The sequence below is a fragment of the Balaenoptera ricei genome, chromosome 7 (assembly GCF_028023285.1).
Source record: "Balaenoptera ricei isolate mBalRic1 chromosome 7, mBalRic1.hap2, whole genome shotgun sequence".
Classification (NCBI taxonomy): domain Eukaryota; kingdom Metazoa; phylum Chordata; class Mammalia; order Artiodactyla; family Balaenopteridae; genus Balaenoptera; species Balaenoptera ricei.
Window position 1 is genome coordinate 120,263,952 of NC_082645.1, and position 24,184 is coordinate 120,288,135.

Sequence of the window (24,184 nt, forward strand, 5' to 3'; positions counted from 1 at the left end):
CTTCCACAGATCACAGGCACCTAACAGAGGAGGAGCCCAAAGAAACCAGGACACGGATTCCCACCACCAAGCGTCTGCCTCTGTGGGATGGCGGCACCAATGACTTCTTAAATACTTTGCTGTGATGAGGATCTTTCGCTTTACAATCGGAATACAGAGATAAATGGAGGAAATGGTAACTATGAAAATCCTCCTACTGACCCCGGCTCAGGGGTCCTCTGAGGCCTATCATCCGCTCCTTTAATAGTGTGACAAATTCCTGTTTTTGATTAAATTATTCAAGGATTTTTTCCCCCTATTGCTTATAACCAAAGAACCCTAACCTATTCATCATGTAAAGGATTAAACCCCAATTATACGTTATCTATAGCCCTGTGATTAATATCTTTATGATTACTGTTCTATATCTGTTTATTTCCTTAGGAAACACAGTAACTTATTTATTCATCTCTTGAATGGATAAAGAAGATGTGGCATATACATATATATGGAATAGTAGCCATAAAAGGTGAATGAAATAATGCCATTTGCAGCAAGACGGATGGACCTAGAGACGATCATACTAAGTGAAGTAAGTCAGAAAGACAAATATCATATGATATCATTTATATGTGGAATCTAAACTATGACACGAATGAACTTATCTACAAAACAGAAACAGACGCCCAGACACAGAGAACAAGTCTTTGCCAAGCAGGGGAGAGGGGAGGGATGGAGTGGGAGGCTGGGATTAGCAGATGAAAACTATTATATACAGAATGGATAAACAACAAGGTCCTACTGTATAGCACAGGGAACTTTATTCAATATTCTGTGATAAACCAGAATGGAAAAGAATATGAAAAGGTATATATATATATGTATAATTGAGTCACGTTGCTGTACAGCAGAAATTCATACGACATGGTAGATCAACCACACTTCAATAAAATTTTAGAAAAAACGGAATTTGTATTCATCTCTTGACCAGAAAGAAACACCATTGTCTTGAAAGCAATGCAGATGGTATATTTTGCAAACCCTTGCAAGTCTCGGATGGCTCTGTATCCTTCACACAAAAATCACAACTTGGCTGGGTATAAAAGTCTTGGATCACAAATATTTCTCCCTCAAAATCTTAGCCACTGCCCCACCCTCAGATACCGAAAACCCTGGCCAGCAAAGCAGCACTTCCTTTCCAGGGAACCTTCGGGGCTGAGTTCTGAGGCTTTCTTCTGTCCGGATTCTGCCAGGATTTTTTTTTTTTACTTTAATCTTGAAATTCAAAAATGTTGTCAGAAGATGTATGGTCAGAGTCTCTTTCCCTTTATTTTGCTCCAAACATGAACCTTTCAACACACACAGGTCTTTTTTCTGCTCAGGAAAATGCTCTTCAATCACATTTTGATAATTGTTTTGGCATCTCCAGAGCTTCCCACACTGTCTGGCTGAAACCTCCCCACCGTATCCGGCCTCTCTCAGCACCGGCACATCGTCGTTTATTCTGCATCCCAAGAGCCTTCGCCAGTGTGTTCTCCACAGCACTGCTCCTAGTTTCCACGATATCCGTTTTATTCCTATGGCTTTTCATACAGATTTTAACTAAACCTTAAGCTCTTTGTTTCAAACGTTTCCCTTTACAGCTCATTCCATTATCTTTTCCTCTCAGCTGATTCCCTCCTCATGACCTTCTGTTCTGTTTGTCCTCCTAGTCAAAGTCTTTTGAAATTTCTTTTTTCTGATTCTGACTATAAATTGTTTTCAGAGGTATATTTGTCTTCTGCCTTTCAGGATAGTTCCCTTTCCCCCACATTCTGGGATACCTTTTGAGACCCCATGGTGGGGATTATTTGTTTATTTATCCTCAAATAAGAATAGCTGTGGTCCAGGGACTTCCCGGGTGGTCCAGTGGTTAAGACTGCACTCCCAATGCAGGGGGCCCAGGTTTGATCCCTGGTCAGGGAAGTAGATCCCACATGCCGCAACTAAAAAAAGATTCTGCATGCCACAACTAAAGATTCCGCAGGCTGCAACTGAAGACCCCGCATGCCGCAACTAAAAGACCTCACACACTGCAGCTAAGACCCGGCACAGCCAAATAAATAAATAAATAAATATTAAAAAAAAAAAAAAAAAAAAAAAAGAATAGCTGTGGTCCAGACCTGAGTTTTTCCCAAAGACTCTGTCCTCTGCTCCAACCCCCTCCTCTGTCTACTGCAATAGTGGCTAAAACGCTTCTCAGAACCACCCCATCTGCACAGCCCCGAACCAAACGCCTAGTGTCCAGCAGGCTCTCACCTAGTGCGAGGCTGCCAGACTGAGACGGCTCTCTTCCCAGATGCAGACTGAACAGAACACAGAAGCTTCTGCTATAATACAATATATACGCTCTGGAAGAACCTCACACTCCAAAATCCTGCATACTAAAAATACCTGGGCTTATGAAAAAAAATAAGGTTGGAGCAGACTATTCAAAACTGCAATTTAATAACCAGGGTACTACAAAAATCAACACTAACTCTAATGTTTAAATTACCATAGTTTAAAAAAAAGACATGTAAAATTCCTAATAAATAAAAAGTCCTTATAAAAGGTGGCAACGGTTTGATGAGAGAGGTTAAAAGGAAGAACTGAAGCTTCTGAGTTATGGAATCGGGGACAGAACATACAAAGATGGAGAAAACCGTGCAATAAACATTTTCGAGAAGGAGCACTCGGCCAAAACGAGCCAGAGGCAGAGCCGAGGTGGGGGAGGAAGGTGCCCACAGACGCAGGCCATCCCTCCAGGGTCACCACGTCCAGCCTGTGGGTGTCCTTCACGGTCAAACCCCGTTCCTTGATGGTAAGAAGCATCAATGAAGCAGGAAAAATCAAGTGTGACCCAGCTCGACTTCTGCATTACACTGACACCTCTCCCCCATGTACCAGTAGGACATGAGCTACTTCAAGTCATAAGAACATGCCTTGGGACCTCCCTGGCAGTCCAGCAGTTAAGACTTCACCTTCCAATGCAGGGGGTGAGGGTTCAATCCTTGGTAGGGGAGCTAAGATCCCACATGCCTCACAGCCAAAAAACTAAAACATAAAACAAAAGCAACATTGTAACAAATTCAACAAAGACTTTAAAAATGGTCCATATCAAAATAAAAAAATCTTTAAAGAAAAGAACATGCCTTGTTACAGGGCGGGATGTATATGAAAGAACCTATACAACCCCAGTGGACTCATTTCCTACGGCTGCCACCGTAACAAAGGACCACAGACTGAGTGGTTTAAAAACCACAGAAATATATTGTTCACATTCTGGAGGCAAGGAAGTTTCATTAGTCTGAAACCCAGGTGTCAGTGAGGCCGTCCCCAAAAGCTGTAGGGAAATCCTTCCTGGCCTCTTCCAGCCTCTGGCAGTTGTGGCATCTTTGGTGCTCCTGGGCTGGCAGCTGCAGGGCCCCAAACCCTGCTTTCTCCCGTGGGTCTGCCTCCACACGGCCGTCTTCTTAGAAGGACACAGTCACAGCAGATTAGGGGCTCAACCAACTTCAGTGTGACTTCATCTTAATGAGTTACATCTGCAAAGACCCTATTCCCATATAAGTTCACACTCTGAGGTACGGGGGGTCAGGATTTCAATACAGCTTTTGGGTGGGGGGGACACAATCCAATACCTAACGCCCAGTAAGCACTGCACCCAGGCCTCTTCCCTGACAGCTCCCCTACCAGCCTCTCCAGCGTTGTGTGAACCCGGATGGTTCCAGAGAGAAATGTGCCTCCGTCACTTCACAATCCTCTGCATCATAACCAGACCGCATTCCACGTAGGCCAGCTCCCTCAGGCGGAGAGGCATGGGGTCTGGCAAGCAGCCCCCTGCAGCACAGGGACAGATGTCCAGTGTCCTCGCTGGGTCAGAGGGCGACTCTGGAAGTCCCAGGGGAGACAGTGGGGAAGGGGGTCTCCCTCTCTGCTCTCATCTGAACCTCCAGCTGCATCATTTAGCCCAGTTCCTCCGACCTCAGCCACACCAAGTCTATCAGGAGACTCTGCACCCTGGGTCTCTGAGAGGAACCAGAAACTTCCGGTCAGTTGTTGGTTGGCAGTCCAGCTCACAGCTGAGAGCGCTGGCATGAGAGCCAAGGCCACCAGCGTCCTGGGCTCCAGGTGTGAATCTCAGGTCACATTTTAATACGAACATGACCTTGAGCAAGCAGTCGGACCTCTCTGTGCCCCACTTCCTAACCTATGGGAATGGGGATAAGGATGGGAAACAGCACCGTGAACATCACAGGAGTGTTATAAGGACTAAACGCGTTAGCACAGGAGAAGCACCGTGACAGGGCTGGCGCATAGATAACATCCAAATACGAGCTATTGATTCGATCATTATTTATCTTAGACCAAAAGCTTCCAATAAAGTTTTGACAATTTCCCTGAGGACAATCAGAATTCTGCCTCTAGTCAAAATAGAATAACACAGTCCAGATTTACTCTCCTACACAAAGCAGCTCCAACAGACAAAATATATGCAACTATGGCTTCCAGACACTGGACATCAGGCATGTGACCCCTGAGGAGACACAAACATGATGAACTGCCCAGTCGCCCCAGCTGACTGCTCGGAGACAGTTTCCAGGTACCAGTGCAGGGAGGACACAGAAAACATTTGAAGAAATAATGGCTTAAATTTCCCAAATTTGATGAAACTATAAACCCATAGATCCAAGAAGTTCAACCAACTCCAAGCACAAACACATAATGAAGATTACACCTGGCCAGAACATAATCAAATTATTTAAAACCAGTTTTAAGATAATGTCTCAAAAGCAGTTGGGAAGGAAAAGTCACATCACAGACAGAAAAACAAAAATAAGGACAACAGCAGATTTCTCAGTGGAAAGAATGCAAGCCAGAAGACAATGGAGCAACACCTTTCAAAGGGACACACACACACACACACACACACACACACACACACAAATGCTGCACCGCGTGAAAAAAAAATCTTTCAAAAACAAAGGTGAAATAGAGACGTTTTCAGGTACTCAAAAGCTGAAAATACTCATCACCAGCAGATCTGCACTCAAAGAAATCTCAAAGGCAAAAGGAAAATCATACCAGATGGAAACACAGATCTACACAGAGGAGTGAAGAGCTTCAGAAATGGGAACCATACAGGTAAATAGAAAAGATTCTTCTCTGATGCTGAATCTGTTTTGAAGAGAACTGTTTAATGCAAAAGTAATATATGTACTAAGAAAACATATGTCAAAAATAACACAAAGACTGGGAGGGGACGAACAGAAGTATACTGTAGTATGTTCTTACATTAGACATGAAGTAGTTTAACCTTGAAGATAAGACTGTGATAAGCTGAAGATGTAGACTATAAATCCTAAAGCCCCCACTTAAAAAAGAAATGATTATAGTTAACAAGTCAATAAGGAAAATATAATACAATCATAAAAATACTCAATCCAAATGAAGGCAGAAGAAGAGAAAAAAAGAACACAAAAGTGACAAATAGAAAACAAAAAGCAAGATGGTAGCTTTAAACCAAACAATATCAATGACCAGATCAAATGGTCTAAACGCCCCAATTAAAGGGGTTGTCAGATTGGATAAAAAAGCAAGACCCTGCTTCCAGAGTATAAAGAGGAATTATGTGAGGTAGGACTAAAAATGGTTTAGAGAGAAGAGGTCGTGCATTTTATTGTAAAATAAATCTTCCCCAAGCATCACGGACCCAACCATATGCTGCCTACAAGAAACGTGTTTTAAGTAGTGAAAGATGGAAAAAGATATATCATGCAAATACTAATCAAAAGAAAGCTATAATGTTCACATTAATATCAGACAAAGTAAATGTTAACGAAAGAATATCACTAGAGATAAAGAAGGTCATTTCATAACGATCAAGGGGTCAATTCATTAAAAGGACATAACATTCCTAAACATGTAAGCACCTGATAACAGAGCTTCATACATGAAGCAAAAACTAGTAAAAGTGTAAGGAGAAATGAACAAATCTCTAGTTGGAAATTTCAACACCCTGCTCTTAATAGTGGTTAGAACAGGTAGACAGAAAATTAGCAAGAGCACAGAAGACACGAACAACACCATCACCCAACCTGACCAAGACAACGTTTACAGAACACTTTATGAACAACAGCAGAATACATGTTCTTCACATTCTTTTTAAATGCACACAGAATACTTACCAAGACAGACCATCTTTTGGTCTCAATAAATTTTAAAAGACTCAAGTCAAGATATACAAAGTATGTTTTCTGACTTGAAATTAAATTAGAAATCAGTAACAGAAAGATATCTGGAAAACCAAATATTTGGAAACTAAATAATATACCTCATGGGTCAAAGAAGAAATTAAAACAGAAATTATGAAGTATTTTGAAATGAATGAAAATGAAGCACAACGTATTTGTAGTGCTGAGAGAGAAGTTTATAGCACTGAATGCCTGTATGAGAGAAGAAGGTCCTAAGTCAGTGACCTCAGGTTTTACTGTAAGAAACTAGAAAAAGGATAAACCAGACCCAAAATAGCAGAAAAAAGGCAATAACAAAGAGCAGAAATCAATGAAATAGAAAAATCAATGAAACTAAACGCTGATTCTTTGAGATAGTAAAATGGATAAACCTCTAGCTAAACTGACCAGGAAAAACAGAGAAAGAAGACACAAATTAACAACATCCAGAATGAGAGGGGATTAACTGTAGACCATACAGATATGAAATGAATGATAAGGAAATATGATGAACAACTTTATGCCAATAAATCTGACAATTTAGATGAAATAAACAAATGTCCTAAAAGACCCAGACTATCAAAGCTGAGAAGAGAGAGACCAGGATCCCTGCACTGGGCTTCTTCACCGCTATGGAACCCACCGGGGGAAATCCGGTCTACAATTCTCACTGTCTTGGTTATTTGCCTAACGGTGATGTCTAACTTCCCTCCTTTCTTCTGCATGTATTAATTAGAATGCCACTGCAAGGATGAGCTATCACTTGTCCATCTCGCTGTTTAATCATTTATTTATATCAGTATGAATTTATGGATTTTTTATTTTATTCTGTGCATGATAATCCAACACCACCATTACTTATTTTGTCATTCAAGCTTCGGCCACTGGAAGCGCCCATGTTTTTCTGACAAGCCCCCACCCCCATCTTTTATTTTTTTTTTTAGCACTTCCTTACTTTCTACTTCCACAAGGTGTCCCTGTCACAAGCTTGGAATCAACCACTTCTCCTGGGAGCCCTGGTTCCCTTTTTTGGAGAACTGTGTGTAGACACTAAGATCTGGGTGCCGGAGGTGCTCGTTACTGGTGGGTGTCACTGCTGTAGGACCCTCCCTGCACACAGTACGTTTGACACTGACACACACATTTATATTTTAGTGCCTATCTATTGGTTTATATTTTTTTAAATCATAAGTTTACACTGACACCTCAGATTCCAAACCAACATCACAGGTGGATTTTAGTCTCCCCCTTTCCTGATTTTCAACTTATTTCTCCAGCAGTGAGAAACCTGGTTCTTACGTGCTACAGTCTGTTTGCTTACTTGCTCTACTCTACTATACATTCTAGTATAAAGTACTTTCACAACTGCTGACCCACACACGACGAGACTCAGAATTCACGTCCAGTTCTTGCCTCCAGCCTCACAGTATGTGGTCAGGACGCAGGTTCCCACAGTGACCCGAGCAGCTCTTCCCTTCCGAGCCCCTTCAGTGCAGTGGCTTATGTATTTATTATGTGATAGAACTCGACTCATTTGTCAGTATTTGTATTTCATTTCAGTTTCCCCCACCCACATCCTTGTTGGTTTTAACTGTTTATTTTTTGGATATGCGAAGAGTAAGAAATACAAATTTTTAAGAAAAAAAAAAACATGTTCATATTGATATTTGCGATTACATTTAAGATTTTACAGGGTTTTAATGTAAATTTCTCTTGCTTAAAGAAAAAAAAAGCTTTTGTATCATGGAAATTTCAAACTATACAAAGTAAACACAATAGTATGAGCCCACAGCACCCAGCGTCAACGATTATTGGCGCCCTGCCAGTCTGGCTTCACCTATACCTCCTTTTACACACATTGACATGTCCAAAGTGTAACTGTGCAATATAAATGGGTAGACCTGTGTAACCCATTTTTCCTCCTCTGATTTTTCCTTTGATATGATCTAGTCAGAATCCAGTTCTGTTATGAACAGTGGGCTTTGCTCATATCATGTCCTCTATTTCGGGGGAAGCAGAAGCCCCTGAAGGTTTCTGAGCAGTACAGAGAGTTGGGGCAGGGTCCGGGGCAGGCCAAGGTGACAGCACCAACCCAGACATGGCCTCCCTCCCCAGAGCCAGGGCTCGGGCCCCTGAGGAGGGTGTGATGAGAACACTCCCTCCACTTAGCCCCTTCCCAGCCTCTGGGCTCCTCTGTGGCCATCAGTGGCCCCTGACAGCCCAGATACGTCATCCCCTGGCTGCATCTGGTTATGGCCATCTCAGAGCCCGGTTGTGCCTGGGCCCCCAGCCCCCTGGGAGAAAGGCAGTGGGAGCCGGGCTTGGAGAAAAAGACCGGGGAGAGTCTGGAACAGTGGGCCTGGAACTAGGAGGCTGAAGACCCAGTTCTAGAACCCGACAGGCACAACCGCAATGCCTGGTCTGTGAACGCTTCTCTCTAGAATACAGAGGGAGGTAAGAACTCGGGCTCTAGAACACAGGCATGTTAGGAGGAAAGCGTATCCACCAGTGCTTCAAGGTTACAAGCAACAGAAGTGGCCCCTGGATGAACTAGGTAAACAAAGACCTCCCAGAAGGATCTAGAGAGCTAGGTGTGGGGGGGATATGGAGGGGGGGCCTGGAGGCAGGACTTAACAGACAGCGGACAGGCCCTGCAGGAACACTGCCTGAGACTCGTTTTCCAAGGGGCCCACATCGGCCGGGCCGTGAGGCACACCTCTTGGCGGGGCCAGGGCCAGACACCTCGACTGGCAGCCCGCCCAAAGGGAACCCAGTGGGAAAGGGGTCATTCCCCAGAGGCAGGCTAGGGGCTGTGACAGGACAGGAGGACACTGGGCTGGGCAGGCAAGGCCGCAGGGGAGCCGGGGGCTGGGCCCAGCACTGTGCCCAGCGGGGCTGAAGCAGGGGGCCCCGACAGCCGGGACTATGGGGCCTCCCCAGCTGCCCGACTTCCCCTTCCTGATGGACAGTAACGTCTGTCTCCCGTGCTCGGGGTAAGTGCCAGGGGAACCAGCGGGCCCACACGTGTCCCTGAACAGCACCGGGCCCGGCATGGGAGGCCTGGGCTGCATCGGCCCAGCATCCCCCCCGGCGAGCTGCACGACCTTGGACCAGTCTTTCGTCCTCCCTGGGCTGCTTCTCCCTGTAAGACTCCGGGCTGGAGTAAACCAGCGCTCACTGGGGTGTTTTCAGCGGCGCTCACAGGAGAAGCTTTATGAAGAAAGGCTCAGCGGCCAAAGGCCACAGCGAAAGCAGGACCCAGCGCTGCCTCCGGCCCTTTGCACACACGTGGCCTGCGGCCCCAGGGCCGGGCACCAAGCAGCCATCAACTCCCCAGCCGTCGCCCCTCTGCAGCCCTGTGCCCACGTGTCCGTGGGCTCGCTCCCCCACTTTTCTCCACTGTATCTCCCCAGAGGGGCGTTCCCTCACAGCACTGCCCCGCCGCTGCCGTCCCCCTGCTCTTTCCCTTCCAAGCCCCTTTCTTCCTCTGATATCGTATGAGATGCCAAACTGGTATCTTCATGTGATCATTTCCCCGCTGTCAGCCCCGCTGCCCCAGGGTGGAGTGTAAGCTCCGTGACCTCTGTGACCCGCGGCCCTTCTCGAACCCTAGAGGGTGGCACACAGCAGGCCCGCAACAAAAATGGGCCAAGCTGAATGAACTTTTGAAAAGGTTTCCTGACTCCACCTCAGAAATCACCTCGGAAGGGGCTGAGGTCAAAGTCGAACTGCAAAAGCAACAGCGCTCTGCCTTTCGGAGATGAAGGGAAGAAATCAAGGACCGCGTCTCAGGTGGAAGATTCCAGAAGTGCAAAAGCGCGTGGGGCCTCAGGACACCCACTGCCTCAGAGAGGGCCCGGGGCTGCGACCAGAAAAGCAAAGCAATGGGTAACTCAAGGAGCCCTTTCAACCCTCACTCAGGACACCTCAGTTAAATAAGGACCCGTGCAAGTCATGAAGATGCTGGGGCAGAGGAGAAAATGCCAAGTTAACTCCTGACAAAGGGAGCGGAACCACCTGGACCCCACAAGGAGAGCCAAGTCTTTAATATTCAGTCTACGAGGATAACCGACCAATAAAGCTGCCCCAATAAAGCTGCCCGACTTGTTTATTAACCACGTTTCTCCTCTGTCTGCCACTCCATCAGCATCTCTGTAGGGGGAAGGTCTCTGAACAACCCAATGGAATATTCACAGTATAAAAATAAACTAGGGGGCTTCCCTGGTGGCGCAGTGGTTGAGAATCTGCCTGCTAATGCAGGGGACATGGGTTCGAGCCCTGGTCTGGGAAGATCCCACATGCCGCGGAGCAACTAGGCCCATGAGCCACAACTACTCCAGAGCCTGCGCGTCTGGAGCCTGTGCTCTGCAACAAGAGAGGTCGCGATAATGAGAGGCCCGTGCACCGCGATGAAGAGTGGCCCCCGCTTGCCGCAACTAGAGAAAGCCCTCGCACAGAAACGAAGACTCAACACAGCCAAAAATAAATATATATAAAAATAAATAAATAAAAGATTGCTATTAATTTAAAAAAATAAATAAACTAGGAATTTAACCTTTTAATAAAATAAAATTCAAGTGTGAAATAGTTCTTTTCATCTTGACATAAATGTCTAATGACACTTTACTAACCAGTAGATTATCGCTTTTCTAAGAAAACACAGACAACACATGGTATTAAGATCTCAAAAATTAGAGGAGTTTAAGGTTTCTGAAACCTTTTCATGAATAACATTTGAAATTTATGTCTGTACATCTCTTACTAAAGTATATACTTCTGATAAATATTAGACAAATGTTGAACATACTATGACTGGAAACACAACTGCTTTCATGATTATATTCGTTCCTGATTTATGACATAAATTAAAAGCCCACACTTGGGACAGTGAACGGTAGCAAGGAATCTGTAATTCTGACTTTTAGAAAGACGGGCATGATCATTCCACTAAATAAACAGTCTCTGACACTAAGCACGTATTTATACAAAGACATCTCTTTATTTTTATTTCTGTTCCATACAGAATAAAGGAAACTAAACGCATCACTACGGCCTGTGTGTGCTACTATTTCCTTCGCCAAACACTTTGAATCTAGAATTACCTATAGTTCTTCCCTCCTGCAGCTGCCCTTGGAAATTTTAGTTGACCTAATTTCAGGGAATAAGCCATAAACTTTCCAAAGAATAAAAGTCTTAGAAACTATAAATCATTAAGAGAACATTCTTTTAAAAATCTTGTTACGAGACCACATAGAAATGTGGGAGCGCAAAGAGGACATGTTTTCTCACTCACCACAATCTTCTGCATCCCGTCACACGGACAAAGAAGGACCACAGCTCAAAGTCCATATTCCTCCCCACCACGGCCTCAGCCTGCCAGGCTGGTGGGGGAACAGCAAGCTGTTCAAGAGACCAAAAAGAGAACCAAGAGCCACACAGCCTGCAGCGCCCCAAAGCAGGATGAAGGACACAAGTCATCAGCTGAAGACAACAGAGAGCCATGGTCAGAATCACAAATGAGGTCAGGATATCCCCTCTCACCACATCCATTCAACACCATACTGGTGATACTAACCAGGACAATAAGGCAGGAAAAAGAAATGAAAGGAACAAGGATGGGAAAGGAACAAGATACCGCACTGTTCACACACAGAAAACCCAAAACAATTTACCAACAACCATCAAAACTCCTAAATGAACTTAACAAGACCACGGGGTACAATGTCGATATACAAAAATCCACTGTATTTCTACATACTGGCAATAACCAAATCAAAAATAAGCTTTAAAAAAGATACCATTTACAATAACATCCAATATCGGCAAATATCCAGGGCTAAATCTACCAAAATATATATAAGAATGCTACACATTAAACTATGAAACATTATAAGTAAATTTAAAGATCTAAATAAATCTAAATATGGAGGAATATACCCTGTACAAGGATTGGAAGACCCAATATGGTTAAATGTCAGTGTTCATGTTAATGTTCCCCAAATTAACCGGTAGTCAATGCAGTCTCAATCAAAATCCCACCAGAAGTTTTTTGAAAATTGACAAGTCAATTTCAAATTTTACATGGAAGTACAAAGGTCCTAGAATAGCAATCTTGAGGAAAAACAGACCTGGACAACTCACACTACTAAATATCAAGATTTATTATAAACCTATGTAATTAAGACGTTGTGTAAGAATAGACAAACAAAACAAGGAAAAGAATATTCCAGAGTGAGACCATCACAAATATGGTAATATGATTATAGCAAAGGCTGCACTCCAAATCCACAGGGAAACAGGCCAGGTCTTTTCAATAAACAATGCCTGAGTCAACTATGATCTTTATGGAAACAGAAATGAACCACTACATAGGCAGCACACCATCAAGAAAATTAGTGTGGGGTGGATCAAAGACCTAAATGTTAAAGGTAAGACAAGAAAGCCTCGCCTAAAGGACAAAAAAGAAAAAGATCTGCAGGTAGACAAAGATTTCTTAAATCTATTTAATAATAACAAAATTTTAAGGCACTGACCATAGAGGAAAGAAAATGACACATTATACGGCATCAAAATTAGGAACTTCAGTTCATCAAAAGACCCAGCAGAAGATTGAAAAGGCAACCCAGAGAGCAGAAGATAATCTGCCCAACACATCCAAGAACGGACCAGAATCCAAAATAAATAATTCTCACAAATCGTTAAGAAAAAGGTAGACAACCCAAATAAAAAAATGGGCAAAAGCTATGAACAGGTACTTTCACAAAAGAGGATTCCAAATGGTCAATCACCACATGAAGAGGTGCTCAGCACCTGTATTAACAGGGAAATGCAAATCAAAGCCACAGCGGGATCCCACAAATGGCTAAAATGTAAAAGCAAAGCAGGACCCAGCACTGACAAGGACGGGAACGACGGGACATCGACTCTGCCTTGAGAGCGTGCGGGAGACAACGACTACGGGAAAGTGATACCCAAAAAGCCACGCCAGGCACACCGCTCCCCAAAGCCATTCACAGGATGACACGGCAGCATCGTCCACAGTCGCCGAAAGCTGGAAACCTGCCACACGTCCATCAGCAGTAGAATAAATAAACTGTGAATCGTAGCACAGTCATACCAGGGAACACGGTCTAGCAACAAGAATAAACAAAGCACACCTAAAAGCAGCAACACAGATGAGAGATAGTGCTGGGTGGGCCAGAGCAGACAGACACTCAGGAGTATGATGTACTGGGAGACTCCACGGTGTGAAATTTCAAACCAGGTCAAAACTAACCTGTGCTGTTAGAAGCTGAGACAGGTTACCCTTGGGCGTGGAAGGAGGAACCAGAGGGCGTAAAGTAATGTTCTGTTTCCCGATCCAAGTGAAAAAACAGTGAAAGGGCCGAAATTCACCCACCTGAATGCTTCTGGCTGGAAGACAGACAGAATCAACCACTCAAAGATCACCTTGCGTCAAAGAAAGATTCAAAATAATACCCATGTGTTTGATCCATTCCACCGGCACTATTCTACTTTGACTTTCTGGGCAATGGATAAACATTTTATAGTTCTTGCTACTATATTCTCACAATCAGCATGTACACGGGAAATATTTGCCAAATTACTTCCTCTTAAAACAACAAAACCTCACAGAAACAGCACAGAACGCGTGATTCCAAGTCCGTGATGCAAATAGAGGGTGGGCAAGTCAAACCAAGGGGCTACGTGGAAGACCCAGGAGGCTCTAAGTCAAGCTATCAGATGGAAAAATGTGTATGAAATCATTTTAATTCAAATATTTTTCAATTAAGTAGTTAGTTTAATTTGAATTAATTAAGATTAATTTAAATTTAAATAAATTTTAATGAAAAAACAAACTGTTGACTATATGATTTTTCTGAGTCCATTTTATATAGTAAGCTTTTCAAATAAGCGTTGTTTTGTTCACCAGACACCCTTCATAAACTACGGGCTGCAAGGTCTAGCAATTATGTTTTGTAAGAGTGCCATTTTATGACGGACAGTCGCATAGCAGAAGACAAGATGTTTTCCCCATAATCTGTTGGGATAGATTTATATTTTAGTTTCAAAACAGGCTCTATACTTGAACGTAATAAAACTCCATTTCTGTGTGTTCTAACAGGAATTTCCCTAAATCTCAGAGCAGGCTCCGCTGACCAGAGGGCTAGGATTCTATGGGCCCCGACTCCCTCCACCCATTCTGGAGGGGCCAGAAGGTCAGACCTTGAGGGGAGAAAGGGGACGGGCACTAGGTCATCGGGGCCCTCGCGCGCGCACACAGGAACAACTGTCCATCAGCAGCGTCACAGCATCGATCCTCTCCACCGAAGAAAACAACTTCCCAGCTGTCTAGATCCTTTTTCCACATGGCTATGTCTGTTTATTGATAAACAGCCACATAAATAAACTCTTTAGATTAAGGGTCCAAATGGATAAAGTGTCCAGATAAAACAACACTTGTTTCCTTAGCTGCTAAATAAAATAATTTTAGAGGAGAAGATTCCAGCAGGCAGGCAGGCAGGCAGGGGACCTGGAGATCTGACTTTTAAGTGTAAAACTCAGGCAGGGCGGGGACAGGCGAGCAGGTGGGAGAGGGCGGATGCTATGATCCCAGGATCTCCCAGGGCATTTTGCATCAGGATGGTGAGCTAAGCTCATGGGTGTTCCCTGCCTTGTCTCATTAAATGGGGGTCAAGGGAGAAAACCAGTATAAACCCAAGACAGTGAAGAATCCATGGGGGTGAGGAGGCACTGGCAGTCAGATTTCAACGAAGTTCCACTAAGGCCTGAAGACAGATGCAAGCCGGTGGGACCCCTGCCCCCAGCTCCCCTCGCTCCTTTAGGAAGCGATTCTTCATCCTTGTCCTTCAATTTACAAAGTGCGAGGATGCAGCAGAGATGTACAAGGGCGGTCTGTCTCCCCGGCCACTGCTCCCACGGATGGATGAGCCCGCAAAGCCCCAGGCAGCCTCCCCCGTCTTCACCAGAAGAGAATCACCCCACGCGTCACTCTGCAACCTCAGGGCCAGCAGCTGGGCTACGTCTTCTTTCTACGTTACTTACACATAAATGCACACAGCATCCAGTTTACGTAAATGGATGGTAAACGCACCGCTTTATTTTTAGAGCAATTGTCTTTTTCTTTCTTTTTCCTCCTCTCTCTGCCATCAACCACAACAGGTAATCTCTGTGTGGGTATGACCCATACTTTTCTCCATTTTCGCTCACACATACACACACACACAGATACACAAAGACACACACACATACCGCCCCACACACACACACACACCCCCCAGGTGGTCACTCTCTGCGTTACAAAAATGAGATTTTATCATAGAGATTTCTGAGCATCTGACTTTTCTCTTTCAACAATACTTCTTGGAATAGTCCATCGTGTGGCTGCACAAAGTTTAGTCAACCACGGCCCCAGTGGGCACAGACTTCCTTCCAAATCTTTCCCTGCCAGGGATCCTCTGTGCAAACATCCTTACGGGCTTGTGCTTGCACTCCCAAGGAGCACAGCCCCGGCAGCGGAAGCTGAGTCTGCGGACCTGTGCGTTTCCCATTTCAGAAAACGTCAGCGGGATGATTTCCAAACACGTGCCACCGTTCACGCCTGCCCCAGACCTGTGTCTGAAGTTGCAGCTTTCCACGGTCCCTCCAGCAATAGATGTCACGTCTCTACTTTCTGCCGCTCTGGGTAAAAAGCGAAATCCCTTTCCACTTGTATTTGCATCTCCCTGTGATGAAAATAAGGAGTTTGAGCATCTCTTCGTTTTGGTTTGTTCTCTGCGCTGCCCAGCCTGTGTTCTGTTTCTAAACTTGTCCTCCTCTCCAGTTTCTAAGAGGCCTCTGGATAACAGAAACTTATTCTTTACCTGTCAAATGTTACGCACATTTTCCCAGAACGCTCCTTGACTCCTGGACTCTGTTGATAGTATCTTTATCCAATCAAAAGTTTTAAATTTTAAACTGTCAAATGTGTCCTTTGCAGCTTCTGGGGATCCTGGACCAATGAGGAGGGTGAGGGTCGCTTGCAGATTTCTACTGCTTTACCTTCTTCTACATTGACACCTTGAATCCGTCTGGAATTCATCTTCCCTTCATCCTTAAATACGAACAGACAACTCCCCAGCCTTTTAAGGAAAAGTTGAAACAAGGAAAAAAAAAATTAAAAAAGACCAAGATAAATAGGAAACCTGACCCCGGAAGAAACCGAGGTAACTGACTCCAGTTACCCTCTAACGAGCCACAGAGAGAATGGAGACACGAGGGACAAAACACAGCCCTGACCATGGCCAACAGGAGTGGCCAGGCCACAAGGAGGAACCCTGGGACCTCAAGCAGGCAAGTGCCAAAACAAGACGGCCACAGAGGAACTGGGAGACCCAGCTGAGCAAACCTTAGAGAACAAAGTTGGTACCCTAGATGGATTCACAGGAATTCCACCAATGGGGAACTGGAGACGGAAGCACAGGAAGGAAATGATGATGCCGATGAGAGAGAAGGAAGAGAAGGAAACTACCCCCCACATTAACATATAACAAGACCTAAAAAGCAGTCCCCTATATGCCACCTGGGATAAATTTTTTAAATTCCACATTATAAAACTTCAGAACACCAAAGTGAAGAGAAGCTCCTACAGTTTCAGAGAAAATCAAAGCAAGACCCCTAAAAGTGAGTGAGAAACGGGGTGGTACTACGCTTCTCATTAGCAACACTGGACCAGCATGCCTGAGAACGCTTCCTGCCCCGAGGAAGGCACGTCTGGTCACGGCCCCCTCGGTGGAACCTTCTAGACAGTGTCGCTGCCTGTGCGATAGTCAGGAGATGCTGGCCCTAAGGTGTGTGTCCACTGCGGTCAGTGATGCGGGCTTCCACCGCCATGCCCAGGACCTGTCCCGGCCACTGCGCTCGGTGACCCAGGTGGAGGTGACTAATGCCAGTCAGCCACGGACCAGACTGACAGCAGACAGGGACCGGGGCCCAGGTCCTGCCCCTCTGCCTCGCCATCACGTCATTTGCCTCGGACCCTGATCCTTCTCAGCTCCTCTGTGTCCCTGGATACAGCCCGAGCGACCATACTTGAGTGATGCCTAAGAAAACCGCAGGAAGGGGCTGGGGTGGGGACACTTCCAGTCGTGAGACGGCGAAGCTGGAGAGTGTGACGTGCGGCGTGGTGACGACAGTCAATCGCACTGCACTGTACACCGGAAATTCGCTGAGAGCAGCCGTAAGCCTTCTCCCCTCACACGCAGAGAAGTAACTGTGCGAGGTGATGCACGTCTTAGTGAACCAGACCACGGGAATCATTTCACAATGTGTACGTGTGTTAAATGTACACAACTTTGTCAAGTACACCTCAGTGAAGCAGACGGAAAAGCCAGCTGAGTCCAAGGAACACTACGTTGCTGTTCCAATCATGAATAAACCCCAGGCAAATGCTCCTGGCTACCGAGGGGACTGCAGGACGGCAATGAGAAACTGCCAGCGCGGCATGCGTGTGGCTGTTCGGCGGGGGTGGAGGTCCTCACTGAAAAGGGAACGCCCCTCACTACCCCCCAACCCCGCCCTGTAGCCAGGCCCGGCCAGACACGCGAAGCGTGGACACCCAGGGGGCCCGCCGACCAGAGTCGCCTTTGACATCGGCTACACAAGCCCAGGAAAACACACAAGCCCAGACAGCTCTGCCTGCACCTGATGCACCTGCTAACTGCGTGTCCACGTGCCAAGGACGGAGTACAGCCCCCCAGGCCCTGACCCCCGGCGGCACACCGGCACTGGGGGGTCCCAGGTGTCTGCGGGCACCGCCCCCTCGCGCGAGTCCACGTGCAGTTGGTTCGAGAAGCACCGTCCAGACCCCCCGAAACAAAGCACTCCTGCCCAGCTGTCTGCGCCTGGACTCAAGGTCCTCCCGGCCACTGACGGGGCCTACGCATCTCTGTCACCTCAAGTAAGGGCAGGCGGGCCCCCGGGGTCCTGTCCCGGACCCACGGAGACCCCCAGGGTGTCCCAGTGGGGGCCAACCTGCCCTCGGCCCGGAGGTGAGCGGGCAGGGAGCCCCAGCGCCCTCCTTGCCCGCCATCGTCTTCCAATGAGGGGCAGAGACGGCAGCACATCCGGCAGATGCCAGACCTTGGTTCAGAGGTCAAGGGGTGAAGAGACCACCCTTGATCCTCAGATACAGGCCCTACCCTGGGGCAGGACACGACCCGTGAGCACAGGCAGGAGGACAGGTCCGGGGCCCAAGACACACAGCCACGCTGAGCTCAGCCCCAGCTTTCCACCCGTGCCACTGAGCTGATCTCCACACACCTGCTCAACTTTCGATCACCTCAAGGAGCTCTCATTTTCCCTGGAAACTGAACTTCTACAGAAATCAAAGTGCCTGGTTTTCAAACCTTCCTTGTGTTTCAAAAAGGCGGGGGCGAGGCAGTGTAGACATCAGCGGTGGCCGCGGGGAAACAGAGCAGCACCTGTACCCCTGAGACGCTGCACCCTCCACCTGGCCCGCGGAGGGGACACCAGGGGGCACACAGGGCGGCCCTACGAGCGCGGATCCGACCGCCCGTGTGGCTCAGGGCCGAGCCGGGGCATCCACAGAAGGGAAGGCGGCCCCAATGGTAAGCGGCGCTCTGGGCCTCGGGAAGGAGACAGACAAGCAGACTCAGAATGTCGGGGTGATGAGGGCTGGGAGAAGGCCCGGGCAGTCAGGACGGGGTTGGGCTGGTCCAGGGATGTCGGGGTGTGGGGGGACAGGGCAGGAGCCCTGGGGACGTGGGGGGCGAGGGTCCAGTCGCAGTGTGATGTTGACATGCTGCCCTCAGCAGCCCCCGCATCGTCCCCAGGGCCCCTCTTTCACTCGACAGTTCACCTACAGCTCACCTTCTCCTTGGCCTTGGCAGAGTCAGATAACTGGGCCTTGGGTAAAACTGCCTTTCAGAAACAAACAAGAAACAAACAGGCCTCTCTGCAGACTACCAACGTCTGTCCAGTTTCCCAGGAACCACCTCTTTTTCCCTCTTTCATCCCAAAGGAAAACGACCCCACGCTCGGCCTAACCACCAGCTTGGCAAATCTGAGAAGGTGCAGCAGCAGACCCAGAGCGGTAGGGCAGGAGGGCGGCACCGAGGAGGCCGCCCCAGGTCCAGGGGAAGGAAAGCACCCCGACAGGGAAGCACCTTCAAGGGGACAGGGAGCCCCAGGGAGCAAACGTCCCCCTGGAAGGGCAGCGAGTGGAGGCAGGTGAGCCCAGAGGAAAGCTGGGCCTCTGGACGGAAGGCAAGGGAGCCCAGCCCAAGGCAAGAGGCTGCACGTGTGCTCGGGGGACGGACGCCTGGGGAGGCCAGCGGCAGGGGCCAGGAGCTGGGCTGGCCAGTGGAGGGCCTCCTGCCGTCCTGGGGCCCCACTGCAGGTGCGTGAGCACCGGAGAGACAATCAGGCTGCCCCCACGGAAAAGAGAGAACTCGGGGACACCCACCATGTTGGCGATCATCGGGACAGGACACCAAGACCTCCACGGCCCACGTCGGCAGAACCCCACTCACCCCCAGGCCTCCCTGCAGGTCCCAAACTCCAATTCCAGCCACCCGCAGCCCTCTGCGCCCCTGGAAAGCCCCTCCAGGCCCACTCCCTGTGCCCGCAGGAGAAAGCCTAAGCTCCGTCCAGGGCCACCAGAGACCCCTCGGCCGGAGCCAGCCCAGCACCCACCCAGCTCTCAGGCCACCAAGCAGCCCGGCTGAGCCCCCAGGCCGCGTGCCGCCCTGTCAACTGCAGGGCCACTCGGCCACCCTCTCCACTCAGACTCTGAGCCTCTGACAGCTGCACTGCCTCGGGATGAGGGGGGACAGAATGAGCCCCCCAACCAAGGTGCTGATGGGCCTGGCTGTGGGGCATCAGGCTTGGGAGAGGAGGGGCTCGGGCCCAAGGCTCCAGCTTGGCGGAACACAGGCCCAGCAGGCACACCGCCAGCCAGGAGCACAAATGCTTCACTGGGCTGGGAGGTCAGGTGTGAAAAGGGAGAATGGGATATGGGGTCTTGGACCTGGCCTAGGCCAAATTGGCACCCAAGAGCTGGGTCACTGAGGGAAAGACGATGACGTGATCAGGCCTGAGAATCTGGACCACAATAAGAAGGAAGAATGCTGCAGAAGGGCCCAAGCTCTACGGTGACCCTCGCAACTGACAGTCCCCAAAGGCTCCCTGTAAATTACACGTGTGCAATACACACGTGTGCATATTCAATGTATTACATAGTTACTGTTATATTAACTTAATATAGAATGCTACATATATTTATTGTATATAAATGATGTTAATATGTATATATACATGTATTTTATATATCTGCATATATGTATAGTTATTGTGTATACAAACATTTGTCTCTCCCCATCTTTTCCTTTAGAGCTGGCAAATGTTAGAATGATAAGAACCACCTATCTTTAAAAAAATCTAATAGAACTGATGTTTAATGCGTACAGGGTATGAGTTTTGCAAGATGAAGAAGTTCTGGAGAGCTGTTGTACAACAATGTGAATTCACCTGACACCACTGAACTATGCACTTGCTAATGGTTAAGATGCTAAATTTTAGGTTATGTATTAACTACCACAATTAAAAATAGTTTTGTTAAAAGCTAGACATGGTACAGGAAAAAAATGGGGTGCAAGAGGATGGTCACGTCCCAGGCCTCGAATGAGTCCCCGGGATAGGCTGCCAAGGGAGGGTCCTTGGCTTCGCGCAGGAAAGAATTCAAGAGCGGGCCATAGTAAAGGGAAAGCAGGTTTATTTAGAGAGATGCACACTCCAAAGACAGAGTGTGGGCCTTCTCAGAAGACGAGAGGTGGCCCCAGGGCATGGGTCACCTTGGAAAGTGAGAGAGGCCCCAAGGTATGGGGGTGGTTAAGTTTTTATGGGCTGGGTAATTTCACAGGATAAAAAGTGGGAGGAATATTCTAACTACCTTGGAGAAGGGATGAGGGTTTCCAGAATTGGGGCACCACTCACTTTTTGCCCTTTTATGGTCATGGAGCCTGTGGGTGTGTCCTTTAGATGCTAATGTATTACAGTGCGTGTATAACGAGGCTCGTGGTTTACTGGAAGTTGAACCTTCTGCTGTCTTGGGCCTAGTTGGCTCTAACCAGTTTTTGTCATACCCTATTCTTCTTAATGGTTGTGTCATTATTTGAATGGTTGTGCCTTGCTCCCTGCCCTTCTGTCTCCTTCCTGCCTCAGAGATTTTAGTCTCATAATGTTATGGGAAGCAGAGGGGCAATGGTCCATCTTCTGTAGCTGCTTCAGGGCTCAGTAGGGGCGCTGACCCTGCCTGTCAGGGAGTAAAAACCTCAGGATGCCTCATCTAGGGGCCCTGGGGGCAGGACAGCGTCTTGTTTTAAGTCTGTGTGGGGGGCGTGGGGGGACAGGTACGGGCTGGAATCCTCACAGCCATCATCTTGATGTGGAGCTGTCGTAACCGCTTCCACGGCCTTCCTATGAATCTTCTTGATGAAGCACCTGTACAATAGCATCAGAGTATAACAGTGACGGTCTATAAATGACAAAAGACTTAAAAGCCAAGTTAAACATCTGATTACAGTGTAATCGATAAAGAAACTTGGCTACAATCACCAGAATTAGGACTGATAACCTTATATACCAGGACAGATCCAAATTTTAGAAATTTCATGTAAATTCTAGAATGTCTATCTATATTAATAACATTTACCCACGGTGTAACCTGAGGCTTATCACTCCTTTGACAATGCTTCCCATGTAATTTAACATATCAAATAATCCTACTTAATTTAATATCTCTCTGAGATGTCTCAGGGTTTCTCTTCCACGAACCTTCTACAACTTTCTGCACTGATATTATTTTGTCCCTTATTTTTTTCCATTCTGAAACAACCAGCTCCAGAACAAATTACTCTCTTTTTCCCTTTAACAAATGCATTCCATTCCTCATACTTTCTTCGACTGAAAACACATCTTACTTTCCTGGCATACTGAAATGTTTCTTATTTTTTAGCAGCTTTAATTACATTATACAATTTTAACCCTTAAGAACCTTAATCTCTAGATAAACCAACAAGCAGCAAGTAATTGTAAACTGTTTGTCATACCCACATTTCCTGACTGGAAAACTTATGTTTCAGTCTTCCTCTCCTAAGGCAAAGTAGGTAAACTCAGACCCACCCCACCCAGCAATTAATATTCCAATATACATCCTATTTGAAATGACCCAGATAGTCAATGAGTTCTCACTATTTACCTTAGTTTAGTTTTAAGTTACCAAAATCTGGAGAGACTATTTTAGATAGACATTCCCAAAACATAATTATTTCTATAGAGTTTACCTAAAAGTTCTTATCTCATTTACATTTACTTTCCTTAAAAGTTTTTATCACTGACAAGTTACTTAGTCTCCTTGCTGACAAGTTTGCAACAGATATAATAAGGTCTTATTTGACCTCTAGTAAACCTAGATACAACAGAAGAATTGTACTTAACACTGATGACTCTAAAGACGTGTACTGTATGTGAGTCAAAACACAAGCATGACCCACCTTCTAAGCCACCTTCAATACCAGGTATCAATTCCGTACTGAATATTTCCCAGATCATGTGAACCTGAAATGCATTCTGGCCAGATTTGTTTATATTTCTGACTATTTATATAAGCGCTTAATTTCTTTAAGCCAATTAAATAGAGCTCTTTTATGAATTAGTTTTGGCAATACCACATATCTACAACACACGTATAGATTTGTATAAACATACAAAACACAGAGACCTCATAGTTCCCATTCCAAAGTTTCAGCCATGATTCAGAGGCAACAATGTAAAACCCATCAGTTACAAGGGGTTGGATTCAAACTGGGTTTCTAGAAGATGAAACAAACCATGGTCACCTGTCTAGATGACTAAACCCTTTTTACTAATATTTATGGAAAAGATACTTAAGCTTTCTATTTGTTCTTGACAAGTCAAGTTCCAAATCACCTACCCCCTTTCCTGAAATTTGCATCTTAAAAGGATAGGGGAGACAAGAGTTCCTGGAGAGGGGCTTCCCTGGTGGCGCAGTGGTTGAGAATCTGCCTGCTAATGCAGGGGACACGGGTTCGAGCCCTGGTCTGGGAAGATCCCACATGCCACGGAGCAGCTGGGCCCGTGAGCCACAACTACTGAGCCTGCGCGTCTGGAGCCTGTGCCCCGCAACAGGAGGGGCCGCGATAGTAAAAGGCCTGCGCACCGCGATGAAGAGCGGTCCCCGCACCGCGATGAAGAGTGGCCCCACTTGCCGCAACTAGAGAAAGCCCTCGCGTGAACCGAAGACCCAGCACAGCCAAAAATAAAAAATAAAAAAAAAAAAAAAAAAAGAGTTCCTGGAGAAAACCAGGTAGAATATTTGCATCTCAAAGGCATAGAAGAAAGGCTAGTTCCTCCTTGGATGACTTTTTTCCTTAAGGCCAGAAAAAAAAAAAGTTTTTTTCAGTACTTACAAGTCTCTTACAATAAGCAGGGGAGGTTTGGGGAGTGGTAAAAGGATTGGTGGACTTTGGATTATTTCTGGAGCCACACCTCTGGTCCAGTAAAGACTAGATTTGTAAAACAAGGACAGTTTTTTTTTTTCCTCAAAGAATTGGATGGTCACCTCAATGATTATCAAAGGACTGACACACCCATTCACCCATGTTGGAAAGTTTTACTTTCCCTCCATTACCTTAGGGGAGAAGGCCTCCCCCAAAATTCCTATTGGACTCTGAATATCAGCTATGGTCAGTTTTGTCATATGGTGGCCTCCTATTTTGGTAATCTATTTACAAACACTTTTGAGGATCCTCCTTGGATTTAAGAAATGCTCTAAGGATGGCCTTTGATCTAAGAGGCTTGCCTACAGCAGTAGGAACAATTTTTAACCCAATTTTTTTTGTCCATTCCAT

The 24,184-nt window shown here is 46.5% G+C and overlaps 1 protein-coding gene across 6 annotated transcripts in view; it reads right to left on the reverse strand.

Annotated features, from left to right (window-relative positions):
- Positions 1-24,184, reverse strand: part of HDAC4 (histone deacetylase 4) — a 291,082-nt gene that overhangs the window by 247,245 nt on the left and 19,653 nt on the right. The gene's annotated exons all lie outside the window — the stretch shown is intronic.